This window comes from Heptranchias perlo, unplaced genomic scaffold (genome assembly GCF_035084215.1).
Source record: "Heptranchias perlo isolate sHepPer1 unplaced genomic scaffold, sHepPer1.hap1 HAP1_SCAFFOLD_52, whole genome shotgun sequence".
Lineage (NCBI taxonomy): Eukaryota > Metazoa > Chordata > Chondrichthyes > Hexanchiformes > Hexanchidae > Heptranchias > Heptranchias perlo.
In genome coordinates this window covers 4,741,694-4,767,029 of record NW_027139537.1, presented here as the reverse complement: position 1 = coordinate 4,767,029, position 25,336 = coordinate 4,741,694, and the positions used below count along the sequence as shown (strand labels likewise).

The 25,336-nt window shown below is 44.9% G+C and overlaps 5 non-coding genes across 5 annotated transcripts; 2 read left to right on the top strand and 3 right to left on the bottom strand.

The window, feature by feature from the left end:
- Positions 1–7,700: 7,700 nt before the first annotated feature.
- Positions 7,701–7,774, bottom strand: trnak-cuu (transfer RNA lysine (anticodon CUU)). Its single transcript has one exon. It is a non-coding gene; the product is annotated as a tRNA-Lys (tRNA).
- A 1,138-nt stretch (positions 7,775–8,912) lies between these two features.
- trnav-uac (transfer RNA valine (anticodon UAC)) lies at positions 8,913–8,985 on the top strand. Its single transcript has one exon. It is a non-coding gene; the product is annotated as a tRNA-Val (tRNA).
- Positions 8,986–9,648: 663 nt separating this feature from the next.
- trnaw-cca (transfer RNA tryptophan (anticodon CCA)) lies at positions 9,649–9,720 on the bottom strand. Its single transcript has one exon. It is a non-coding gene; the product is annotated as a tRNA-Trp (tRNA).
- A 4,711-nt stretch (positions 9,721–14,431) lies between these two features.
- Positions 14,432–14,514, bottom strand: trnal-cag (transfer RNA leucine (anticodon CAG)). Its single transcript has one exon. It is a non-coding gene; the product is annotated as a tRNA-Leu (tRNA).
- Positions 14,515–14,778: 264 nt separating this feature from the next.
- Positions 14,779–14,850, top strand: trnae-cuc (transfer RNA glutamic acid (anticodon CUC)). Its single transcript has one exon. It is a non-coding gene; the product is annotated as a tRNA-Glu (tRNA).
- Positions 14,851–25,336: the final 10,486 nt, after the last annotated feature.

The following is a 25,336-nucleotide window of genomic DNA, read 5'->3' as shown; positions in this document are numbered from 1 at the left end:
ATGCGATTAATATAAAAAGTGTTCAAAAGTTGCTTTGTTGACCGGGAATCGCACCCCGGCCGTGGTGGCAAAAGCGCCGAATCCTAACCACTAGACAATCAGCGAGTTTTATTTACAGTGTCATCAGATTTAACATGGATTTCTCTTTCTCTGTGATTCAGCTTTTAATTCTTTTTCGTTCCTGATTGCGGATATTCCCGTGATTAAATAGGAAAAAAGTACAATAGGTTCAGGAAAACCCGGGAGGTGGCATCCCGCTCACTGAGCCTGTCGAGCAGCATTTATCTTTCCAAACACTGGAGTGAGTGAAACTTCCTCCGGGGTGGGGGGTGTCTCAATGTGCAAAGGGTCGCGAGTGAAAAGGCCATTTATCAGTGAGGATGATCGAGCAGTCTCAGGCGCTGCGTTTCGGTTGCAGTTTTCTTTAAAGGCATGGGTTCGAATCCCACTTATGACATTGGGTTTTTGACTCCTATTTTATTTTTACCTTGAGATCCAGTTGATTTTTCGGCCCAGTTGATTTGCTCTTCCCGCAATAACCAACCCCGTCTCCGTCCACGGCACGTTTTGACGCCCACCAGTTCATCCCTAAACCGAGCTTTGAACGAAAATATGCTGGAAGCACAAGGCGGTCATTCAACAACTATGGAGAGAACAGACACTTGGGGAAATGTACCATAGGAATAGGAGTAGGCCATTCAGCCCCTCGAGCCTGCTCCGCCATTTGACATGATCATGGCTGATCTGTGATCGAACTCCATATACCTGCCTTTAGCCCATATCCCTTAATACCTTCAGTTGGCAAAAAGCTATCTGTCTCAGATTTAAAATTAGCAATTGAGCGAGCATCAATTGCCGTTTGCGGAAGAGTGATCCAAACTTCGACCATCCTTTGTGTTTAGAAGTGTTTTCTAATCTCACTCCTGAAAGGTCTGGCTCTAATTTTTAGACTGTGCCCCCGAGTCCTAGAATCCCCAACCAGCGGAAATAGTTTCTCTCCATCCCGAAAATATCAATGACACAGTCAATGAAAGGTGCAGTTCACGAAGGCGGCTCACCAGCACCTTCTCAAGAGCAATTAGGGATGGGCAATAAATGCTGACCTTGCCATTGACACCCACATCCCAGGAATGAAGACAAAAAATGTCGCCTGCATGGCCGAGTAATTTCCTGCTGCTAAACGACGGGAAGAATGAAACCATCGGCTTCAGTCCTTTGAACGAACTGTATACACTTGCCGTCGAGCTCAATCCCCACTTGCTCGTCTGCCCCGAATATCCACTGCATCAGAAAATCCTCCATAACATAGAATCACAGCATGGAAACATCACAGAAGGAGGCCATTCGGCCCATCGTGCCTGTTCCAACTCTTTTTTTAAATTCATTTATTGGGGTGTTTATATTGTAAATGTGTTTTCTGGAGATTTATTTCTCTATGTCTTATTTTTCATCACACACAAATACATAACACAGATACACAGAGCTGTCATGATAACCACCACACAGTTGCACCCACATGTATTTATAAGTGTCACAGATGCAATTATATGTATTTATAACAAGATATATCATATTGTAAAAATAATTAAAATACATTTATAAATGTCACACATAACATAAACACGCACTTCATAATGAAGCATGTCATCCATTTATACACATCCATAGTTTAAATTTTCACACTGTCCCGTTAGCAGTCCTGAACAAAGTCCAAACACCGAAAGTCTCAGCGTATTTTCAGATGCTGCCCGTCCAGTTCCTTTCCTGTGATGTGATGATTCTGGGTGCCGGGTGTGTGTAATTGGATTTGCTGCAGTCATGCTGCCGCGGACAGGTGAAGGCTGCTTCTGAGGCTGCCTGACACCCGGTGGGAGTGGGCGGGGATTTGGTAATCTGAAATAAATGAAACGGTGTATGAGTAACTTTCATCAAGGTCAACATCAAGGTACCTGCCATTCGACCTCCAGGCGCAACAGCGGCACGTCTGATTCAAGGTTGCCTGTTCAAATCACGTCGGGGTCACACTTGTTCTTAACTGGCGGCAGGTGTCTGAATAATTCGGGAATTCATATTGCATTCCCTTTTTCACAATAAACATGAACCCTGGTCTGGATTCTACCTCACTAGTTCCCCAGTGTCAGGGAGAGAAGCGTCTGATTCCCTCATTTATTGATTGCAAGAAACATACACAAACACACTTATTAATTCAAAACCAGCCTGCAGCTCGGCACACATCGAGATAAACACAACCAGAGAGACAGGCAAACACCGGGAAATAGACAAACCGGTTTCTCAGAGAATTGCCTGTACCTCCACGGTCGAATGTAAGGGCTTTTGTTGTTCGCTTTCGTTCCACACCTTGGAATTCAGGAGAATCTGGTACATGGTTTGTCGGACAAGGCAAGGGCGCGATGGCCCGAATGGCCTGCTTCTGAGCTGTCTCCTTCTCCGATTCGAAACTCAGCCCCTCGGGGGGAGCCAGCAGCTGCCTCACTGCAATAACAGACCAAATGGAGAGATTTTAGTAGACCCGGCTAGCTCAGTCGGTAGAGCATGAGACTCTTAATTTTGTGGTCGTAGGTTCGAGCTCCACGTTGGGCCAATTCTGTTTTAAACTTTGACGCTGCTTTTGCGAGTGAACCCTCTGCTTGCTTGACTGTCAGTGCAAGAGACGATTCTGTAAGTGCCGCCTCGTGTGCAATGGTCAAAACTGTAAAAGGAGCAGAAGGTTATTCGGGGTTCAGAGACACAAACCTCTCTGATGAGCCTGAGATTTTGTCAGAGGTTGCTGCCTCCCCTCCATCTCTTGCCCTCTGACGAGGTACTTGCTCCGGTTTCAATTTACAAACTGGGTGAGTTGATGATCGGGTGTCGGAGAGCTGGTTTGTGATCTGAGTAGGAGACTCAGCGGCACCGGGTGAGACAGAGAAATAAAATCAGTCCAGGCCCCGGCCCCAATCTGCGGATGTGGAAGAAAACACGGGAGGAGGGTGCGGTGTGAGGTCCCTGTCAATTCAACTGCCCGAACAAAGCTGGCCACAGTCACAGAATCAGAATGGCTACTTCCTTAGCGGGGAGGCCGATTCATGTGGAAACGGATCCGGACGAGAATGGTCTAATTCATAAGCTTCGGGGAGGGAAATTAGGGAGCTCCTTCGGAACGTTAATAGCTTGAAAATGAAGACTTTTTCCTGTGTAACTTGTGTGGTTTTGATGAATGAAATGTTTGTAAAAAGTCATCCGTGGAGAAGGATTGAGAGCTTTCAGGACTAGAGGGGAAATGTGGAGATTCTTTTCACATAGATGGTTGATCCGATCTGGTAGCCACTCCCTGAAAGGCTGGTGGAAGCATCTTTCATAGGAACTTTCAAAAGGCAATTGGACAGGTGCTTGAAGAGGACTGATTTGCAAGGTTACGGGGAAAAGGCTGGGTTTTTTGGACTAAATTGGACAGCTCTTTCAAAGAGTAGGCAGGGCAACACGGCCGAATGGCCACCTTCTGTGCTGTAATATTCTATGATTCTTTTCCATGTGTGGGACAGGAGAGATGTTGTTTCAAGAGAAGTAAAACTGTCCCAATCAGAGCAGAGAGAGGTGACTGGTCAGTTCCCCTCTGCCCAGTATAAGTCACCAGCGGTTTTTTGTGGTGTCGTGGTTACCAGTTCGTTTGACACGCGAACGGCCCTGCTTTCGATCCTGGGCGGACAATTTATGTTGCAATTGCTGTTTACATTCTATATTAATGACTTAGATGAGGGGACCGAGTATAATGTATCCAAGTTTGCTGATGATACAAAGGTAGGTGGGAAAGTAAGCCGTGAGGAGGACGCAAATGGAGATGGACAGTTTAAGTGATTGGGTAAGAAGGTGGCAGTTGGAGTATAAGGTGGGAAAATGTGAAATTGTCCACTTTGGTAGGAAGAATAGAAAAGCAGAGTATTTTTAAAAAGGTGAGAGTCCAATAAATGTTGGTATTCAGAGGGAGTTGGGTGTACTTGCAAACAAATCACAGAAAGTTAACATGCAGGTACAGCAAGCAATTGGGAAGAAACTGGTATGTTGGCCTTTTTGGAAGGAGGTTGGAGTATAAGAGTAAGGAAGTCTTGCTGCAATTAAATAGGGCTTTGGTGAGAACACACCTGGAGTACTTTGATGCAGTCTACATGGATTTTTGCAAGGCTTTTGACAAGGTCCCAATGGGATGTGGGTGTCGCTGGCGAGGCCAGCATTTATTGCCCATCCCTAATTGCCCTTGAGAAGGTGGTGGTGAGCCGCCTTCTTGAACCGCTGCAGTCAGTGTGGCGAAGGCTCTCCCACAGTGCCACGAAGTAATAGACAAAGCACCGATTAGCGTGCCGGTTGCAGGAGAGCTGGTTGGCGGTGATATCGATGCTGTGAGCGAGACCAGACCGTTTCCATGTTTCCACAAATAATGACCCTTCCTTCATTTCTGGAAAAGTAATACTGAGAGTGAACAACTACATTTCTGTGGCTGCAACATGAAACTTTGGCAAGGTGACACGTTACTGTAGTGTATCTTGCAAAAAAGTGTACCGGGCAGTCTCTGTGTCGCAATCGGTTCGCGCATTCGGTTGTTAACCAAAAGGTTGGAGGTTCGAGCCCACCCAGAGAAGAAAATTGCAACTTTTTCTTCCCACTTTAGGATTCAATTGCCTCATTCTGATAGCCCTGAAGCCGGTGCCAGGTTTTAATTCCTGATCTGCAGTAACTGGGAGCACTTTAAATGGATCCGATCTCTTGAACTCATTTCAAGTTTACGAATGTGTGATTTGGCTGCAAGAAAACACTCTGGGAACAATATCATCTGAGCATGCCTGATTCGCCATAATTTACACTGCCGTCGGATAGCAGGCACATGAAAAAAAAAACAGTGAAATGTTTGTGTGAGCGCGATGCTCTGGGATTCCCCGCCTGACCATCGCCACCGATCCTTCTCTGCAGCCTTCCGAAATACAGCGCAGTAAATGTGTCCCTGTGAAATGAGCTCCTGGACAGTAATACGGAAATTAGTTTGGCTAAGGGGTTATATCCCTAATACGGAGGTCGAGGCATCAGGTTTCCGTCATGTAGTGGTTATCACATTCGCCGAACACGCGAAAAGTCCCCGGTTCGAAACCGGGCGGAAACATTTTGAAACCTTGTCCCCATTAAAGTTAATAAATATTTGACGATTCACATTGCTGAATAATATAAAAAAAGTCCACATCTCCCAGCCCTGTTAATGCAGTCGGCTGAGAGCAGGCGATGAATGCCAGCGTGATATTGGGGGTGAAGGCTGCTTCCAACACTGTCTCATTCCCGATGGGATCTGGCGGAGATTTGATGAGCCCTATCCATTCAACCAATATATGAAACGGTGTTTGAGAAACATTCATATATATAATAACATCCAGGATCCTGTCTTCAGAGTGCGTGGCGCAAAGGTCTGACTCCGGATTAAAAGGCTGCGTGTTCACATCTCATCAGGGTCAGTGTTTCTTTCACCGCTCATATGAGACTGGATAATTCCCGAATGAAGGTTTTAATTGCTTTTTCACCAAAAAAAAACAGAAGTTTGGTCTAATCCCTGACTCAGTACCTACCCAGTGGCAGGGAGGGGAGCGCCTGATACCCTCATTTATTTCATGCAACAAACTGACACGATGACTGGTATTGATTCAAAATCGACCTGCAGATGGACACACACAGAAAATAGACAACCACAGAAACAGACAGCAACTATTTGCACATATATATATGTACATATATATATATAGCGCCTTTAACGTGGTCAGACGATTTAAGCTCGGTGAACTTGCTTCAGCTTTCTGAAATGTATTTGTCCATCCTTCAGAGGTCACGGGAAATATATTTTTTGCCTTTCGAAAAAAGACGCGAAAGGTAAAGATATGTTTTGTTTTCAACACGGCTGGTGAAATGGCCGGACTATCATAAATTAGGGGTCGCCTTTGAAAAATTTAAAGGAGACTACCTCAAAATCACTTAGTGCAAATTTAAAATCACGGTCACTGTTTATATAGGACTGAATGAAATAACAATCAACATGGCAGTCAGCGCCCGCGGTGAGACGGTGTCGAACTTGTTTGCTGCGAAGTTCACCGCTGGGCTAAAGTTGACGCCGTTTAAAAGACGCGAACCCACTCAATGTAAAGGATGAGCTCATAACCAACAGGTCCCGTCAACGTCAAACACCTCCTTTCTTGTTCAATGGAGGGAGCAGAGGCGTGTACATCTTCAGACGCCCGCAACTTTAAGAAATGGAACAGATAAAGGCACAGATGCAAGTTCCAAATCTTTTCAATGCAAAGTTATTTCACTTTACTTCAAGTGCGGTGAGGCTGAAAAAGGTCCCAGATGATTTGCGTTCACTCGTGACTTGTTTGCCAGTATTTGTCCGTCAGGTTTGCAATTTAATTTGTATTGGATATTGAAGATATTTCAGGATGATTGCACAACATACTATGTGTAAAGCAACCATCTTGATAACTTCAATCATCACACACTCTATATCGAGGCTGCAGAGACCCCAGCACCCCTTTCAATATTGTTTTTCTTAACTCACAGTTTTCAAAAGGGAATTGGATAAACGCTTGGATGGAAAAATTTTCAGGGCTATGGGGAAACAGCAGGCGAGTGGGACTAACTGGACAGCTCTTTCAGAGAGCTGGCACAGGTACGATGGGCCGAATGGCATCTGAATGGCGCTGTCTTATTCTATGATTCTATTAATAGATCAATTTCCGCCTTTCACTGAGCCTCTCTAAATGGAGCGCAGTAATCGTGACCCTGTGAAATAAGGTCCTGATCAGTAATACGGAAATTAGCGTGGTTGAGCGGTTTGAAACTCTGGTTCGGCTCCGAACAGGAAATTTCCACTCTAAGTTTGATTAGTTTATCAATTATCTCCCCCCTTTCGATCTTAAATGTCTTACATACTTTTTTGATCTCTTCTTCTACTGTCATGCCCACAATACTGAAACAAAGTGATTATTTAATATTTCTGCCATTTCGCTGTCATTGCCTGTGAGTTTGTCGTGTGTATCCCTTAGTGACCCAATTCCTATCCTAAACTTTCTTTGGCTGTTGATGTGTCTAGAATACTTTGCTTTTTTTGATATTCCTTTTTGCCTTTCTCATAATTCTTTAGACTTCTTTCCCACTCTTTTCACATTCCCCTCTCTCCTTTATTGTCCAGCGTGTGCCTTTTTCTTTAGTTTCAAATTTGCCCTTATTTCTTTATTCATCCCTGGTGTGTCATTTCTGGCTAGTTTGTTCTTGCTTTTCAGTGGGATATATTTCTCCTGGACTCTATTGATCACCGTTTTAAATGTTTCCCACTGCTGTTCTATTTCTTTGTCCAGGTCATTAATATGTCAAACATATCACCGTTTGAAACTTCTCAAGTCACATATGCATGACAAAGCCAGTTGCTTTTGTGGGTGGAGCAAATCAACTTGGTCGAAAAATCAGCTGCAGCCCAATCCACAAATAAAATATTGCCACATAGTCGTACAAATAAGCAATGTCAGAAGTGGGATTCGATCCCACGCCTCTCGAAGAGACTGTGACCTGAACGCCTTGGACCGCTCGGCCATCCTGACTACCGATTTTGTGTTTCATTCTGCATCATTTCTGCACTGTTGGCCAGTGAAAGCAGCATAAAAGTTTAAAAAGATACACGCCCAACGTGGGGCTCGAGCCCACGACCCTGAGATTAAGAATCTCATGCTCTGACCGACTGAGCTCGCCGGGCCTGAATGCACCCTGGCCGCTTTATCCGTTATTGCAGCAAGCAGGAGAAAGACTCCATTTTAAATTATTGGAATCAATTCTGAGGGACAGGATAAACTGTCACTTTGAAAGACACGGACGAATCAAGGACAGTCAGCGTGGATTTGTTAAGGGGAGGTCGTGTCTGAATAACCTAATTGAATTTTTCGAGGAGGTAACAAGGAGGATCGATGAGGGTGGCGTAATTGATGTCGTCGACATGGATTTTCGCAAGGCTTTTGAAAATTTCCCACATGGCAGATTTGTCAAAAAAGTAAAGATCCATGGGAACGTGGTTTATTGGATCCCAAATTAGCTCAGTGGCAGGAAGCAAAGGGTAATGGCCGACGGGTGTTTTTGCGGCTGGAAGACTGTTTCCAGTGGGGTGCTGCAGGGCTCGGTACTGGGTCCTTTGCTTTTTGTGGTGTATATTAACGATTTGGACTTAAACGTAGGGTGCATGATTGAGAAATTTGCGGGTGGAAAGCTGGAGACTGTGGGGGTTCAGGCAATTTTCTGATAAAAAAGCACTCAATCCATCTCTGAACGAATTTTGAACGAATACGTGTGTTTGACCCACCACAGGCACGATGGGCCGAATGATCTCCTCTTGTGGACTAACATAATTCGATGATACTAAGTGTTATCAGACGGAAAAGCAATTCATTCCAAATAAGAGCAGAGAGTGGAAACTCGTCTAACAGCATAACAGCACGGTGAGATATTGTATTTGAGAAGGATGAGGAGGGACAGTTTATCATGGTGGTAGTCACATACGGTATCCATTGTGACTTTGATAAGGGCCATTTCATGCTGCGACAGGGGCGGAAACCTAATTGGAGATATTCAGCCCGGGCGCGGCCCCATCGTGCGCGGTGAGACGGAGGGGGGGGGGGGCGGGGGGAAGTGTCAGAGCTGGGGCTCACCGGTGGAAGCAGCATAGAAGTTTAAAACGGTACTCGCCCAACGTGGGGCTCAAAACCACTACCCTGAGAGTTTTTAAAGAAAAGGGGGAGCAGCCACTGTCTGTATCTCTTGCTGGACTTGAAACAACACATTCCAAGTACGAGCAGAGAGAGGACCCCATTCAGTTGCTCAATGTGTTGAATAAAATGCAATCAGTTTCCGTAGTGTAGCGGTTATCACGTTTGCTTTACACACAAAAGGGCCCCGGTTCGATCCCGGGCAGAAACATTATTTTGGAACTTGGTCTCCATGAACATCCAGATAGAATTTCTTCTCGTGCCCAAAAGGGAGACAGTGGCCGCTCCCTTCTTCTTTCTAACCTGCATTTTTTACTTCATTAAACAGATAAATTTGAGTGAGAGAAAACTGATTCTCAGTGACGCTCATTTCAAATTTTATTCCCTTTAAATCTGGAAGGCTTTAAACAGATTGGCTTCTTGAAAGGAGTTAGTTGGGTGGGATCGACCAACTTTTTCCGCTGGTGGGAGACGAGGGAACCGAATCAAACATTTACCATGTTCTCCTGAATTATAAGTTTCAACGGGAAACCGACCAACAAAAGCCCTTTCATTGACCGTGGAGGTTCAGACAATTTTCTGATAACAAAGCGCTCAATCGATTTCTCTTGTCTATGTCCCGATGTTTCCGGAGACTGTCTGCATCTCTTCCCTGTATTTATCTCACCATGTGTCCACCTGCAGGGTGGTTTTTGAACTAAAACGTGTGTTTGCCTTCTGTTTGTTGCATTAAATAAATGAGGGCATCAGGTGCTTCCCTCCCTGACACTGGGGAACCAGAGGCAGACTTCAGAGCAGGGTTCTGTTAATTGTGAAGACGCAAAGAAAATATTAATTGCAGAATTATATAAACCAGCTTGAAGGGACAAAACTGTGACCTCGACGTGATTTGAACACGCAACCTTCTGATCTGGAGTCAGACGCGCTACCGTTGCGCCACGAGGACTGGACGCTGCAATGGGCGTTTGTTTCTATCAATATTTGTCAAGCACCGCTTTATAGCTCCCAGATTGGTGGAATGGGTTGGCTTTCAAATCCCCGCCCACTCCCACCAGATGTCAGGCAGCATCAGAAGTCTCCTTCACCTGTCAGCGGCAGCATGGCGCTCGCTTCCATCGCCTGCTGTCAGCGGACTGCAGCAAATCCAATTCCATTCATCCTGCACCCAAGAATGATCACATCACAGGAAAAGGATGTGGGAAACTGCTCAAGACACATAACAGGAGGGGAAACTTCTGAAAAACACTTCGACTTTCGGTGTTTGGACTTCGAATCGAAATGCAAAAAAGAACGTGTGAAAATATAAACTATGGGTGTGATGTTTGTATGTAAAGTGAATGTTAGCGGATTTCTCCCGTTACTGTCGCAACTATGGGTTGTGAATTCATCATCACTCTGTAACTTCTGCTTTGATTTTAGTCCGAGTGCTTACAAAATAGCAAATTTTATAGATTGACTTACAACAGTCTTCAACTTTACATTCAACAGTATTATTATTATGATACAACTGTCTACAGATTACATTAATGACAAACAATCAACACAACCTGACCTGTCTGCGAATCCAGGTATATCAGACCTCACCTTTGCGGGCTGCCTGTGGCAATGGACTTCTGACTGTCCCCGATTGAGAGCTCTAACATTTGAGGAGGGAGCATGCCCTATCTTTATAGGATTCGGATGCATTGTTCTGTACGTAAGCACCACTGATCTTAACTCATGGTCGTAAACCATCCCACTCTGCTGACTCTCAGAAACCACCAAGGATTGTTTCATGTCTTAGTGTTTATTTAGCCTTTCTCCGTCATCAGGTTTTGGATGTTTATACTAGGTCAGCACAACCTGGAGTTCAGGTGTCCATGACACCCAAGTTTCTCTGGACATCAACATTTAATAGTTTCTCACCATTTCAATAATATTCTGTTCTTCTGTTCTTCTGTTCTTCCGACCAAAATGAATATCCTCACATTTCACCACATTGTACTCCATCTGCCACCTTCTTGCCCACACACTTAACCTGTCTCGATCCCTTTGCAGAGTCTTTGTGTCCTCCTCACAGCTGCCTTTCCCACCAAGCTTTGTATCATCAGCAAACTTGGATATATCACATTCGATCCCTTCATCAAGTCATTAAAAGTGTTCTAAAGGCATATAAATAGTAAACGGGTCGTGAGAGGATGGGTAAGGCCGAATAGGGACCAAAAAGTAGATCTACGCATGAAGGCATAGGGCATTGCTTAGGTACTAAATGAGTATTCTGCATCTGTCTATACCGAGGAAGAAAATGCTGCCGAAATCACAGTGAAAGGGGAGGTAGTTGAGATACTGGAAGTGGTGAAAATTGATAAAGAGAAGATACTAGAAAGACTGGCTGTACTTAAAGTAGATAATTCACCTGGTCCGAATGGGATTCATCCTAGGTTGCTGAGGAAAGTAAGGGTGGAAATTGCAGAGTCCTGGCCATAATCTTTCAATCCTCCTTAGACACATGGTTTGGTGCCAGAGAACTGGAGAATTGCAGATGTTACACCCTTGTTCATCAATGGGTGTACGATAAACCCAGCAATTACAGGCCAGTCAGTTTAACCACGGTGGTGGGAAGCTTTTAGAAATGAAAATCTGGGACAAAATTAAGAGTCACTTGGACAAGTGTGGATTGAAAATAGAAAGCCACTGTGGATTTGTTAAAGACAAATCATGATTGAGTTTTGTGATGAGTTAACAGAGAGGGCTGATGAGGGCAATGTGGTTGATGTTGTGTCGAGGCGATTGATAAAGTGCCACAAAATAGGCTTGTCAAAAGGGGCGATAGTGGCTGCTTCCTTATTCTTTAAAAGCGCTTTCTTTTATTTCACTCAACAGATAACTTTGAGTGAGCGAAAACTGATCCACAGTGACGCTTATTTCAAGTTTATACCCTTTGAATCTGAAAGGATATATTGGCCTTGGAAGGAGTGCAGCACAGATTCACCAGATTGTTACCAGGGTGCAATGTGTTAAATTATGAGAAGATGTTATATAAACTAGGTTTAAAATCACACAAGTCACACTGCAAGAAGTTTTCATTTTTGATACATACATTAATATCCTGGACTTGGGTATACAGGGAATAATTTCAAAGTTTGCAGATGACACGAAACTCGGGAATGTTGTGAACAATGTGGTGGATACTATCAGACTTCAGGAGGACATCGACAGCCTGGTGAAATGGAATTTATTAATAGAGGCATAGAGTATAAAAGCAACAAAGTTATGGTAAACGTTTATAAAACACTGGTTAGGCTGCAGCTGGAGTATTGTTTCAATTCTGGGCACCACACTTTAGGAAAGATGTCAAAGCCTTGGAGAGGGTGCAGAGGAGATTTACTAGAATGTTAACAGGGATGAGGGACTTCAGTTATGTGGCGAGAATGGAGAAGCTGGGATTATCCCCTTAGAGCAGAGAAGGTTAAGGGGAGATTTGATAGAGGTGTTCAAAATTATGAAATGTTTTGATAGAGCAAACAAGGAGAAACTGTTTCAAGTCTCTGAGATGATTCTTATAATTACAATTAATAAACCCACAACTTTCTGTTTCGCACTGAACGAAATGCTAACAAGTTTGCCGAGTGACTGTCGAAACTACGCTAACTGTTCTGACTTTCATCCCTTCTCATTTTACGCACTTTATTTTAGGATTCTGCTTAAAAGTGTTCAGTGGTGATGAGACCAGGAATCTGGTGCAGCCGTTGTTGAATGTGAAAGGATTGCAGCCCAATTTACACGAGAGAAAGCTCGTGCCTGGAAGTTTGTGTGGAGCAAGTTACAGCAAATTGTTTCTGACCCGGGATTAAACCGGGAGTTTTTCGTGTGTGAAGCCAACATGATAACCATTACACCCCGAAAACATCTATTTAATCCAGCCCAGGTCAGATGGAAGTATTAAGGGAGAAAGTGAACTGCTGACTTCCACTTCTGGGGCATATCCCAAAGCGCTTCATAGAGGTGTAATCAAAAAGAAAGAATCATAGAATCACAGGAGGCCGTTCGGCCCTTCGTGCCTGTGCCAACTCTTTACCAGCTCTTTAAACTAAATGGTGCAGTTTTAAAGGGGATGCGGGAACAGAGAGACCTGGGGCTATACGTAAACAAATCTTTGAAGTTGGCAGGACAAGTTGAATAGTTTGAGGAAAAAAAAGTGTTAGGAATCGTTGACTTAATTAATAGGAGGCATAGAGTACAAAAGCAAGGAACTTATGCTAAACCTTTATAAATCACTGGTTAGGCCCCAGCTGGCCACCACACAATTCTGCCCGCCACACTTTAGGAAGGATGTCAAGGCCTTGGAGAGGGCGCAGAGGTGATTTACTAGAATGGTGCCAGGGATGAGGGACTTCAGTGAGGTGGAGAGACTGGAGAAGCTGGGGTTGTTCTCCTTTGAGCAGAGACGGTTGAGGGGAGATTTAACAGAGGTGTTTGAAATCATGAACGGTTTTGATAGAATAAATCAGGAGAAACTATTTCCAGTGCCAGAAAGGATGGTAACCAGAGGACACAGATTTAAGGTAATTGGCAACAGAGGTGAGATGAGGAGATTTTTTTTTTACGCAGCGACTTGACATGATCTGGAATGCGCTGCCTGAAACGGTGGTGGAAACAGATTCAATAATAACATTCAAAGGGGAACTGGATGAATACTTGAAGGGGAAAATTTTGCAGGGCTATGGGGAAAGGGAAGGGGAGTAGGTCCAATTGGATAGCTCTTTCAAAGAGTTGGCACAGGCACGATGGGCCGAATGTCCTCCTTCTGTGATGTTTCCATGCTGTGATTCGATGTTATGGAGGATTTTCTGATGCAGTGGATATTCGGGGCAGAGGACCAAGTGGGGATTGAGCTCGACGGCAAGTGTATACAGTTCGTTCAAAGGACTGAAGCCGATGGTTTCATTCTTCCCGTCGTTTAGCAGCAGGAAATTAGTCGGCCATGCAGGCGACTTTTTTTTGTCTTCAATCATGGGATGTGGGTGTCAATGGCAAGGTCAGCATTTATTGCCCAGAACCTAATTGCTCTTGAGAAGGTGCTGGTGAGCCGCCTTCGTGAACTGCACCTTTCGTTGAATGTGTCATTGACATTTTCTGGATAGAGAGAAACTATTTCCGCTGGTTGGGGATTCTAGGACTTGGGGGCACAGTCTAAAAATTAGAGCCAGATCTTTCAGGAGTGAGATTAGAAAACACTTCGACACACAAAGGGTGGAAGAAGTTTGGAACTTTTTTCCCCTAACGGCAATTGATGTTTGCTTAATTGCAATTTTAAAATCTGAGATCGATAGCTTTTTGCCAACAGAAGGTATTAAGGAATATGGGCCAAAGGCAGGTATGTGGAGTTAGATCACAGGTCAACTACGATCTTATCAAATGGCGGAGCGGACTCGAGGGGCTGAGTGGCCCTCTCCTGTTGCTATGGTACATTTCCCCGAGTGTCTGTTCTCTCCATAGTTGTTGCCTTGTGTTTAAAGCATATTTTCGTTTAAAGCTCGTTTTGGGGATGAGCCGGTGGGCTGCAAAACGTGCCGTGCATCGAGACATTGTTGCTTTTTGCGGGAAGAGCAAATCAACTGGGCCGAAAAATCAACCGCAGCTCCAGCAACAAATAAAATCGGAGTCAAAATAACCGATGTCAGAAGTGGGATTCGAACCCACGCCTCCAAAGGAGACTGCGACCTGAACGCAGCGCCTTAGACCGCTCGGCCATCCTGACTTACAAATAGCTCCTTCACTCGCCACCCTTTCCACATTGAGACCCCCCCGGAGAAAGTTTCACTCACTCCAGTGCTTGGTAAGATAAATGCTGCTGGAAAGGCTCGGTGAGCGGGATGCCACCTCCCCGGGTTTTCCTGAGCCTATTGTACTTTATTCCTATTTAATCACGGGAATATCCGCAATCAGGAGCTAAAAATAATTAAAAGCTGAATCACAGAGAAAGGGAAATCCATATTACATCTGATAAACTAACCAACAGCGCTCCCTGGTGGTCTAGTGGTTAGGATTCGGCGCTCTCACCGCCGCGGCCCGGGTTCGATTCCCGGTCAGGGAAGCAACTTTTGAACACGTGTTGTTTTCATCGCATGAACTTGCTCAAAGTCTGTGGGAAGAAAAAAAAACAATCATTGTTTTTATCACAATTAATTAACCGATAACGTTATTTTGCAGAATGAAAGGCGACTGAGGGAAGTTGGAAAACTTTAATAATTTCTTTTGTGCGATGAACTTTTTATCCCTTCTCATTTTACACACTGTATTTTGAAGGGCTCGGTTTAAAATGTTCAATGCTCGTGAGACCACGAATTTGTGTTAAATTTAACAGACCGGCTATTTCACAGAGAAAAAATAAATTTGCCCCAACATAATGTTTCTGCTTGGGATTGAACCAGGGACTTTCCACGTATAAAGCAAACGTGATAACTGCTACACTGCAGAAACCTCTGTTTGGCTTATCAGCCAGAAGTTCGAATGACTGCATTGATTCTCTTTCATAACTATTCAATTGATCGAAGTTGCACAAGTCACAAAAGAAAAATGTTCATTTCAAAGTTATTAAACTCCCAAATGTGGCCTGCCTTGTTTGGACAGGGGTTGACCCAGACATCACAGCCTCAACAAAGCATATTCTCAACATTTCCATTGGGAACAGGAGGAGGCCATTCAGGCCCTTGAACCTGTTCCGCCCTTCAATTAGATCAGAGATGATCTGTAACTGAAATCCATTAACCTGCCTTTGCTCCCTGTCCCTCGATACCCTCACCCAACAAAACTCTATCGATCTCAGTCTTGAAAGCTTCAATTGACTCCCAGCATCCACAGCCTTTTGGGCGACAGCGTTCCAGACTTCTACTGCCCTTTGTGTAAAAAAGTGCTTCCAGTTTTCGAACCTGAATGGTACGGTTCTAATTTTAAGGTTGGATCCCCCTCGTTCTTGATTCCCCAGAGGAAATTGATTCTATCTCTCTGTTCTATCGAATCATTTAAACATGTTAAACACCTCGCTCAGACCGCCCCTCAATCTTCGATACTCGATGGAATACGAGCCCAGTCCATGCAGCCTGTCCCCATAATTTAACCTTTTCAGCCCCGGTAATATTCTGGTGAATCTGCTCTGCACCCCCTCCAAGGACAATCTATCCTTCCTGAGGTGCAGTGTCCAAAACTGAACGCAGTTACTCCAGACGCAGTCTAACCAGAGCTTTATATAACTGGAACATAACTTCCACTTATTTATATTCCAGCCCCCTCAGATGAAGGCTAACATTCCGTTCGCCTTTTAAATTATTTTTGGGCCCGTCCGTTAGCTTATACTGGTTTATGTAAATGAACCGTTAATTCTCTCTGCTTTTCCACAGTTCCTAGCTTCTCACCATTTGGAAAATACCCTGACCATCGGTCCAAAGTGGATTACCCCACATTGAACTCCATCTGCCATAGTTTTGCCCACTCACTTAATCTATCAATGTCCCTTTGCAACTTTCCACTCGCATCCACACCTACTCACTGTACACCTTACTTAATGTCATCAGCAAACTTGGATATACGACTCTCTGTTCCTTCATCTAAGTCATTGATAAATATGGTGACAAGCTGAGACCCCAGTTACAGATCCCTGGGGGACACCACTAGTCCCATCCTGCCAATTGGAGGATGTACCCATTATCCCTACTCTCTGTCTCTTATCTCCGAACCAATTCTCTACCCATGTCAATACGTTGCCTCAAGTTCCATGCGCTTTCATTTTTGCCAACAGTCTCTTGTGTGGAACCTTATCAAATGCCTGTCGGAATTCCATATAAATAATATCATAGGAACATAGGAACAGGAGTAGGCCGTTCAGCCCCTCGTTCCTGCCCCGCCATTTGATAAGATCGCGGCTGATCTGTGTTCTAACTCCATATACCTTCCTTTGGCCCATATCCCTTAATAACTTTCATTGCCAAAAAGCTATCTATCCCAGATCTAAATTTAGCAATTGAGCTAGTATCAATTGCCGTTCGCAGAAGAGAGTTCCAAACTTCTACCACCCTTTGTGTGAAGAAATGTTTTCTAATCTCGCTCCTGAAAGGTCCGGCTCTAATTTTTAGACAAAATGGTGGCTCGTTCACCGACATCTTGGACAAAATGGCTGTAAGCACGGCGGCCATCTTGGACAAAATGGCGGCAAGTCCTTCACGGCTGTTCAACAGGAACAAAAGGAGGTCATTGAGCTCCTCAAGCCTCTTATATGGGAACTGAAGGATATTCAGCCTCTGAAGGCTGTTACACAGGAAAAGGAGGAGGCCATTCAGCGCCTCAAGCCCGTTTAATCGTTACTGGAGGCCGATCATCCCCTCAAGCCTGTTACATAGAATCAGGAGGAGGCCATTCAGCCCTTCGAGCCTGTTATACAGGAACTTGAGGCCAATCAACCCCTCAAGCCTGTCAAATAACAAAAGGAGGAGGCCATTCAGCCCCTCGAGCCTGTTACCTGGGAACTGAAGGCCATTCAGCCCTTCGAGCCTGTTATACAGGAACTAGACGCCAATCAACCCTTCAAGCCTGTCAGATAGCAACAGGAGAAAGCCATTCAGCCCCTCGAGCCCTCTACACCAGATCTGGTGGCCAATCAGCCCCTCAAGCCTGTTACATAGGAACAGGAGGAGGCCACTCAGCCCCTCGAGCGCGTTATACTGGAACTGAAGGCCATTGAGCCCCTCGAGCCCGTTACACAAGACCTGGAGGCCAATCAGCCCCTTAAGCCTGTTCTATCGGAACAGCAGCAGGCCATTCAGCCCCTCAAGCGTGTTATACTGGAACTGAAGGCCATTCAGCCCCTCGATCCTGTTACACTGGAATAGGACTCGGCCATTAAGCCCCTCGAGCTTGTTGCACTGGAACAGGAGGAGGCCATTCATCCCTTCGAGACTGAGAGGAGCCGAGCCGAGGGGAGGGAGCGTCCGATAAAAGGCGGGATTTCAGAGCGCTGAGAGGAGCCGAGCGGAGCTGCGACCGAGTTCGAAGTGACGTCAGGAATCAGATCGGGACGCGACACAGGGGAGGCACCTGATTGGGGAGTAGGTTCAGGTGAGTATTTCTACTTATCTACAGTAACTAAAGTAAAAGGAAAGGGAAGGTCTGCAGGTCTTATAGGAAGTAGCGTTTATTTTTTAGTGAATCAAGGTCCCTAGTGTAGTTAACATTCTCTAAATTGAGAACAATTTAAAGGAGTAAACTCCTTAAAGGGAGTGGTAAGTAGTTTTTCTTTCCTTTTTTTTCTCTTGACATTGTAGTTGTTCTTAAGCTAATTTAAGGGTTAAGTCATGGCAGGAGATCCCAGGGCCGTGTCATGTTCCTCTTGTGGGATGTGGGAATTCAGGGCTCCTTCCTGTATCCCTGATTCCTTCACCTGCGGGAAGTGTGTCCAGCTGCAGCTATTGTTTGACCGCTTGACGGCTCTGGAGCTGCGGATGGACTCACTTTGGAGCATCCGCGATGCTGAGAAAGTCGTGGATAGCACGTTCAGTGAGTTGGTCACACCGCAGATAAAAATTACTGAGGGAGATAGTGAATGGGTGAACAACAGACAGAGGAAGAGTAGGAAGGCAGTGCAGGGGTCCCCTGCGATCATCTCCCTCCAAAACAGGTATACCGTTTTGGATACTGTTGGGGGAGATGGCTCACCAGGGGAAGGTGGCAGTGGCCAGGTTCATGGCACCGTGGCTGGCTCTGCTGCACAGGAGGGCAGGAAAAAGAGTGGCAGAGCTATAGTGATAGGGGACTCGATTGTAAGGGGAATAGACAGGCGTTTCTGCGGACGCAACCGAGACTCCAGGATGGTATGTTGCCTCCCTGGTGCAAGGGTCAAGGATGTCTCGGAGCGGCTGCAGGACATTCTGGAGGGGGAGGGTGAACAGCCAGTTGTCGTGGTGCATATAGGCACCAACGATATAGGTAAAAAACAGGATGAGGTCCTACAAGCTGAATTTAGGGAGTTAGGAGTTAAACTAAAGAGTAGGACCTCAAAGGTAGTAATCTCAGGATTGCTACCAGTGCCACGGGTTAGTCAGAGTAGGAATGACAGGATAGCTAAGATGAATACGTGGCTTGAGAGATGGTGCAAGAGGGAGGGATTCAAATTCCTGGGCCATTGGAACCGGTTCTGGGGGAGGTGGGACCAGTACAATTTGGACGGTCTGCATCTGGGCAGGACTGGAACCAATGTCCTCGGGGGAGTGTTTGCCAGTGCTGTTGGGGAGGGTTTAAACTAATGTGGCAGGGGGATGGGAACCGATGCAGGAAGTCAGTGGGAAATAAAGTGGTGACAGAAACAAAAGGCAGTAAGGGAGAGTGTACAGAACATGACCGGACAGATGGTCTGAGAAAGCAGGGCAAAGACCAAGGGAAGTCTAGATTAAACTGCATTTATTTCAATGCAATAAGTCTGATGGGCAAGGCAGATGAACTCAGGGCATGGATGGGTACATGGGACTGGGATGTTATAGCTATTACTGAAACATGGCTAAGGGAGGGGCAGGACTGGCAGCTCAATGTTCCAGGGTACAGATGCTATAGGAAAGATAGAGCAGGAGGTAAGAGAGGAGGGGGAGTTGCGTTCTTGATTAGGGAGAACATCACGGCAGTAGTGAGAGGGGATATATCCGAGGGTTCGCCCACTGAGTCTATATGGGTAGAACTGAAAAATAAGAAGGGAGAGATCACTTTGATAGGATTGTACTACAGACCCCCAAATAGTCAACGGGAAATTGAGGAGCAAATATGTAAGGAGATTACAGACAGCTGCAAGAAAAATAGGGTGGTAATAGTAGGGGACTTTAACTTTCCCAACATTGACTGGGACAGCCATAGCATTCGGGGCTTGGATGGAGAGAAATTTGTTGAGTGTATTCAGGAGGAATTTCTCATTCAGTATGTGGATGGCCCGACTAGAGAGGGGGCAAAACTTGACCTCCTCTTGGGAAATAAGGAAGGGCAGGTGACAGAAGTGTTAGTGAGGGATCACTTTGGGACCAGTGATCATAATTCCATTAGTTTTAAGATAGCTATGGAGAAGGATAGGTCTGGCCCAAAAGTTAAAATTCTAAATTGGGGAAAGGCCAATTTTGATGGTATTAGACAGGAACTTTCAGAAGTTCATTGGGAGAGTCTGTTGGCAGGCAAAGGAACGTCTGGTAAGTGGGAGGCTTTCAAAAGTGTGTTAACCAGGGTTCAGGGTAAGCACATTCCTTATAAAGTGAAGGGCAAGGCTGGTAGAAGTAGGGAACCTTGGATGACTCGGGAGATTGAGGCACTAGTCAAAAAGAAGAAGGAGGCATATGACATGCATTGGCAGCTGGGATCAAGTGGATACCTTGAAGAGTATAGAGATTGCCGGAGTAGAGTTAAGAGAGAAATCAGGAGGAAAAAAGGGGATATGAGATTGCTTTGGCAGATCAGGCAAAGGTGAATCCAAAGAGCTTCTACAAATACATAAAGGGCAAAAGGGTAACTAGGGAGAGAGTAGGGCCTCTTAAGGATCAACAAGGTCATCTATGTGCGGAACCACAAGAGATGGGTGAGATCCTGAATGAATATTTCACATCGGTATTTACGGTTGAGAAAGGCATGGATGTTAGGGAACTTGGGGAAATAAATAGTGATGTCTTGAGGAGTGTACATATTACAGAAAGGGAGGTGCTGGAAGTCTTAACGCGCATCAAGGTAGATAAATCTCCGGGACCTGATGAAATGTATCCCAGGACGTTATGGGAGGTTAGGGAGGAAATTGCGGGTCCCCTAGCAGAGATATTTGAATCATCCACCGCTACAGGTGAGGTGCCTGAAGATTGGAGGGTAGCAAATGTTGTGCCTTTGTTTAAGAAGGGCGGCAGGGAAAAGCCTGGGAACTACAGACCAGTGAGCCTGACATCTGTAGTGGGTAAGTTGTTAGAGGGTATTCTGAGGGACAGGATCTACAGGCAGTTGGAGAGGCAGGGACTCATTAGGAACAGTCAGCATGGTTTTGTGAGAGGAAAATCATGTCTCACGAATTTGATTGAGTTTTTTGAAGGGGTAACCAAGAAGATAGATGAGGGCTGTGCAGTAGACGTGGTCTACATGGACTTCAGCAAAGCATTTGACAAGGTACCGCATGGTAGGTTGTTACATAAGGTTAAATCTCATGGGATCCAAGGTGAGGTAGCCAATTGGATACAAAATTGGCTTGACGACAGAAGACAGAGGGTGGTTGTAGAGGGTTGTTTTTCAAACTGGATGCCTGTGTCCAGCGGTGTGCCTCAGGGATCGGTGCTGGGTCCGCTGTTATTTGTTATTTATATTAATGATTTGGATGAGAATTTAGGAGGCATGGTTAGTAAGTTTGCAGATGACACCAAGATTGGTGGCATTGTGGACAGTGAAGAAGGTTATCTAGGATTGCAACGGGATCTTGATAAATTGCGCCAGTGGGCCGATGAATGGCAGATGGAGTTTAATTTAGATAAATGTGAGGTGATGCATTTTGGTCGATCGAATCGGGCCAGGACCTACTCCGTTAATGGTAGGGCGTTGGGGAGAGTTATAGAACAAAGAGATCTGGGAGTACAGATTCATAGCTCCTTGAAAGTGGAGTCACAGGTGGATAGGGTGGTGAAGAAGGCATTCAGCATGCTTGGTTTCATTGGTCAGAACATTGAATGCAGGAGTTGGGATGTCTTGTTGAAGTTGTACAGGGCATTGGTGAGGCCACACTTGGAGTACTGTGTACAGTTCTGGTCACCCTATTATAGAAAGGATATTTTTAAACTAGAAAGAGTGCAGAAAAGATTTACTAGGATGCTACCGGGACTTGATGGTTTGACTTACAGGGAGAGGTTAGACAGACTGGGACTTTTTTCCCTGGAGAGCAGGAGGTTAAGGGGTGATCTTATCGAAGTCTATAAAATAATGAGGGGCATAGATAAGGTCGATAGTCAAAATCTTTTCCCAAAGGTAGGGGAGTCTATAACGAGGGGGCATAGATTTAAGGTGAGAGGGGAGAGATACAAAAGGGTCCAGAGGGGCAATTTTTTCACTCAAAGGGTGGTGAGTGTCTGGAACGAGCTGCCAGAGGCAGTAGTAGAGGCGGGTACAATTTTGTCTTTTAAAAAGCATTTGGACAGTTACATGGGTAAGGTGGGTATAGAGGGATATGTGCCAAGTGCAGGCAATTGGGACTAGCTGAGTGGTATAAACTGGGCGACATGGACATGTTGGGCCGAAGGGCCTGTTTCCATGTTGTAACTTCTATGATTCTATGAATCTATCTGGACGCCATTCAGCCCCTCGCGCATGTTACATAAGAACAAGAGGAGTCCATTCAGCCCCTGGAGCATGTTACATAGGAAAATGAGTTGACAATTCAGCTCCTCAACCTGTTCCGCCATTCAATTAGATCATGGCTGATCTGTATCTTGACTCCATCTACCCGCCTTGGTTCCTTAATCCTTAATGTCCTTGCCTAACAAAAATCTATCAATCTCCGTTTCGAAATTTCGGATTGACCCCCCGACTCAACAGAATTTTGTGGGAGAGAGTTCCAGATTTCCACTACCCTTTTGCGAAGCAGTGTTTCCTGACATCACCCCTGGACGGCCGAGCTATAATTTTAAGGTTATGCCCCTTTGTTCTGGACCCCCCCAACAGAGGGAGTACTTTCTCTCTATCTACCCTATCAACTCCTTTCATCATCTTAAACACCTCAATTCAATCACGCCTTAATCTTCTATATTCAGGGGAATACAAGCCTTGTCTATTCAACCTGTCCTCATAATTTAACCCTTTTAGCCCCGATTTCATTCTGATGAATCTGCGCTGCAGCCATTCCAAGGCCAATATATCCTTCCTGAGGTGCAGTGCCCAGAACTGAATGCAGTCCTCCAGATGGGCTCTAACCAGAGCTCTGTACAGCTGTAACATAACTTTCACCCCTTTGTATTCTAGCCCTCGAGAAATAAAGACCGACAATCTATTAGCCTTGTTAATTATTTTTGTAACTGTCCACTAGCTTTTAATGATTTCTGTACTTGGACCCCTAAATCTCTCTGCTCCTCCACAGTTCCGAGCTCCTCACCATTTAGAAAACTCTCTGATCTATCTTTCTTAGATCCGAAGTGGATGATCTCACATTTCCCCACATTGAACTCCATTTACCACAGTTTTGCCCACTCACATAATCTCTCAATGTCCTGGGAATGGTTGGTGCCTTTGTTTGGTTGGAGAATGCTTTACATCAGATCGTTATTTTAAAAGAAAATAGTATTGATTTGTAATTTGTATGTTTTGAACAAGATCATTATTCCCCGATCAGTAAAATGTCCGTGTTTTTCAGATGGTGGCGACAGTTCAGAGATAGTTGCCTTTTTGCCTCCGTTAATGAAATTACATTTTGCTGATTTTAAATCAGTTGTACTTCTAAGCTTGAAAAAGCAGCTCCTCTGTTAGGTGAGGCTTCACTCCCAATGTCTCAGTGTTTCCGCTTGTCCTGATATCAATGTAACATTTGAAGGGCTCCAGGTAATGAACAGTGAAACCCCTTCAGATTATCTCAGCCCACTCGTTCTATCCAGTGCCTAATAGTGCCTGCTCTTCAGAGGGTGACAGATTCACACTACACTGGACCTTGTTTTAGACTTTAACTGACAAACAAATTGATGAAATAGTAAGAGAACAAACAAATAGTTGCAGTAAGACAACAGTTTTACTGTAAAGCTCAACCAGACAATTATTCGAAAAGAAAATAATAGATAATTCACAAATACTATACGAAACTGTGACCAAACTTTCGAACATCCGAGTTCGTTGTTATCTTTTTCCCACAAACTATGGAAGCTGTCGACTTGAATAACATTCTCAGAGATTCGAAACAGACTCACCAGTTTGAAAAAGACAGGCTGATAAATGCCTTCAAAACAGTGACTGGGAGCCAGTTATTTTAAGTAATCATCTGTTCAATTCAAAAGAAGCTGCCAATCAAAACTGTAGGAGAAGAAATGACCCCGGAGGTTTGTATCTGAATCAAATGTTTGACTTTCTGAGGTGGAGCCTGCCTTTAAGAGGTGCAGCCTGTCTTTAAGAGGTGTTGGCTGCCTTTCAGAGGCGCTGACCACGCAAGCAATATTGCCCCCCCCACCCTTGCTGGTGAGAAGCCGCTCAACAGCGCACACTTCCTGCTCGCAGGAATCAGGTGAATCACCAGGCAGCACCAATCTCACGCACTGTCTGCATCTCAACGACCGGGTGCACGTTAATCACATGGGGGTTAATCGACCATCGCGCCCGCATTCGGGGGTTATCGAATTTAACCCCGTGCATATCTTTATATATATATTTACATAGAATACAGCACGGCACAGAAAAAGGCCATTCAGCCCATCTGGGTCAAGAAGTTCCCCTGAATTTCTTACTTGAAAACAACAGCTTCAGGAGTAGAAAATATAATACAATATATAATCTAATAATATATTGATATTTGTTTAACATCGAATGTACAGTACAACACAGTGCAGAGGCCATTCGGCCCGACTGCTATTTCTATTTTACAACAACTACTTCTTGTATGTATAATACAATATCATATATCTTTATATAAATATTACATAGAATGCAGCACGTCACAGAAACAGGCCATTCGGCCCATCTGGGTAAATATTTTCCCCTGAATTCCTTATTTGACAACAACAACAAATTCTTGAATATGTAGTATAATATAATATATAATAGAATTATATAGTTATATATATTTTACATTGAATGTACAGCACAGCACAGTATAGCACAGAGGCCATTCGGCCCAATTGCTATTTCTATTTTACAACAACATCTTCTTGTATATATAATATATATTGCATAGAATACAGCACGGCACAGAATGAGATCATTCGGCCCATCTGGGTAAAGAAGTCTCTCCAGGAATCCCTGTTTTACTACAACAACATTATATATATTTGTATACTACATAGAATTACATCGAATGTGCAGCAGAGAATCAGGGGCCTTTCGGCCCAACTGGGTAAATAAATATCAACAGTGTTCGCACAGTGACCAAGTGATCCACAGTGCACCCAGTGATAGTGCCCCATTGATCCACATGACCAAGTGATCCACAGTGCACCCCGTGATAGTGCCCCATTGATCCACATGACCAAGTGATCCACAGTGCACCCAGTGATAGTGCCCCATTGATCCACATGACCAAGTGGTCCACAGTGATCACAGAGTGACCCGATGACCCCACAGTGCACCCAGTGATAGTGCCACAATGATCCACAGTGCCCCAGTGATCCCGCAGTGTCCCCGTGATCCCACAATAACCCAGTGATCCCACAGTGTCCCAGTGATCCCACAGTGTCCCAGTGATCCCGCAGTGTCCCAGTGATTCCGCAATAACCCAGTGATCCCACAGTGCTCCCAGTAATCCCACATTGCCCAACAGTGATCCCATAGTTATCCAGTGATCGAACAGTGTCCCAGTGATCCAAAAGTAACCCAGTGATCCCACAGTGCTCCCAGATTGTCCCACA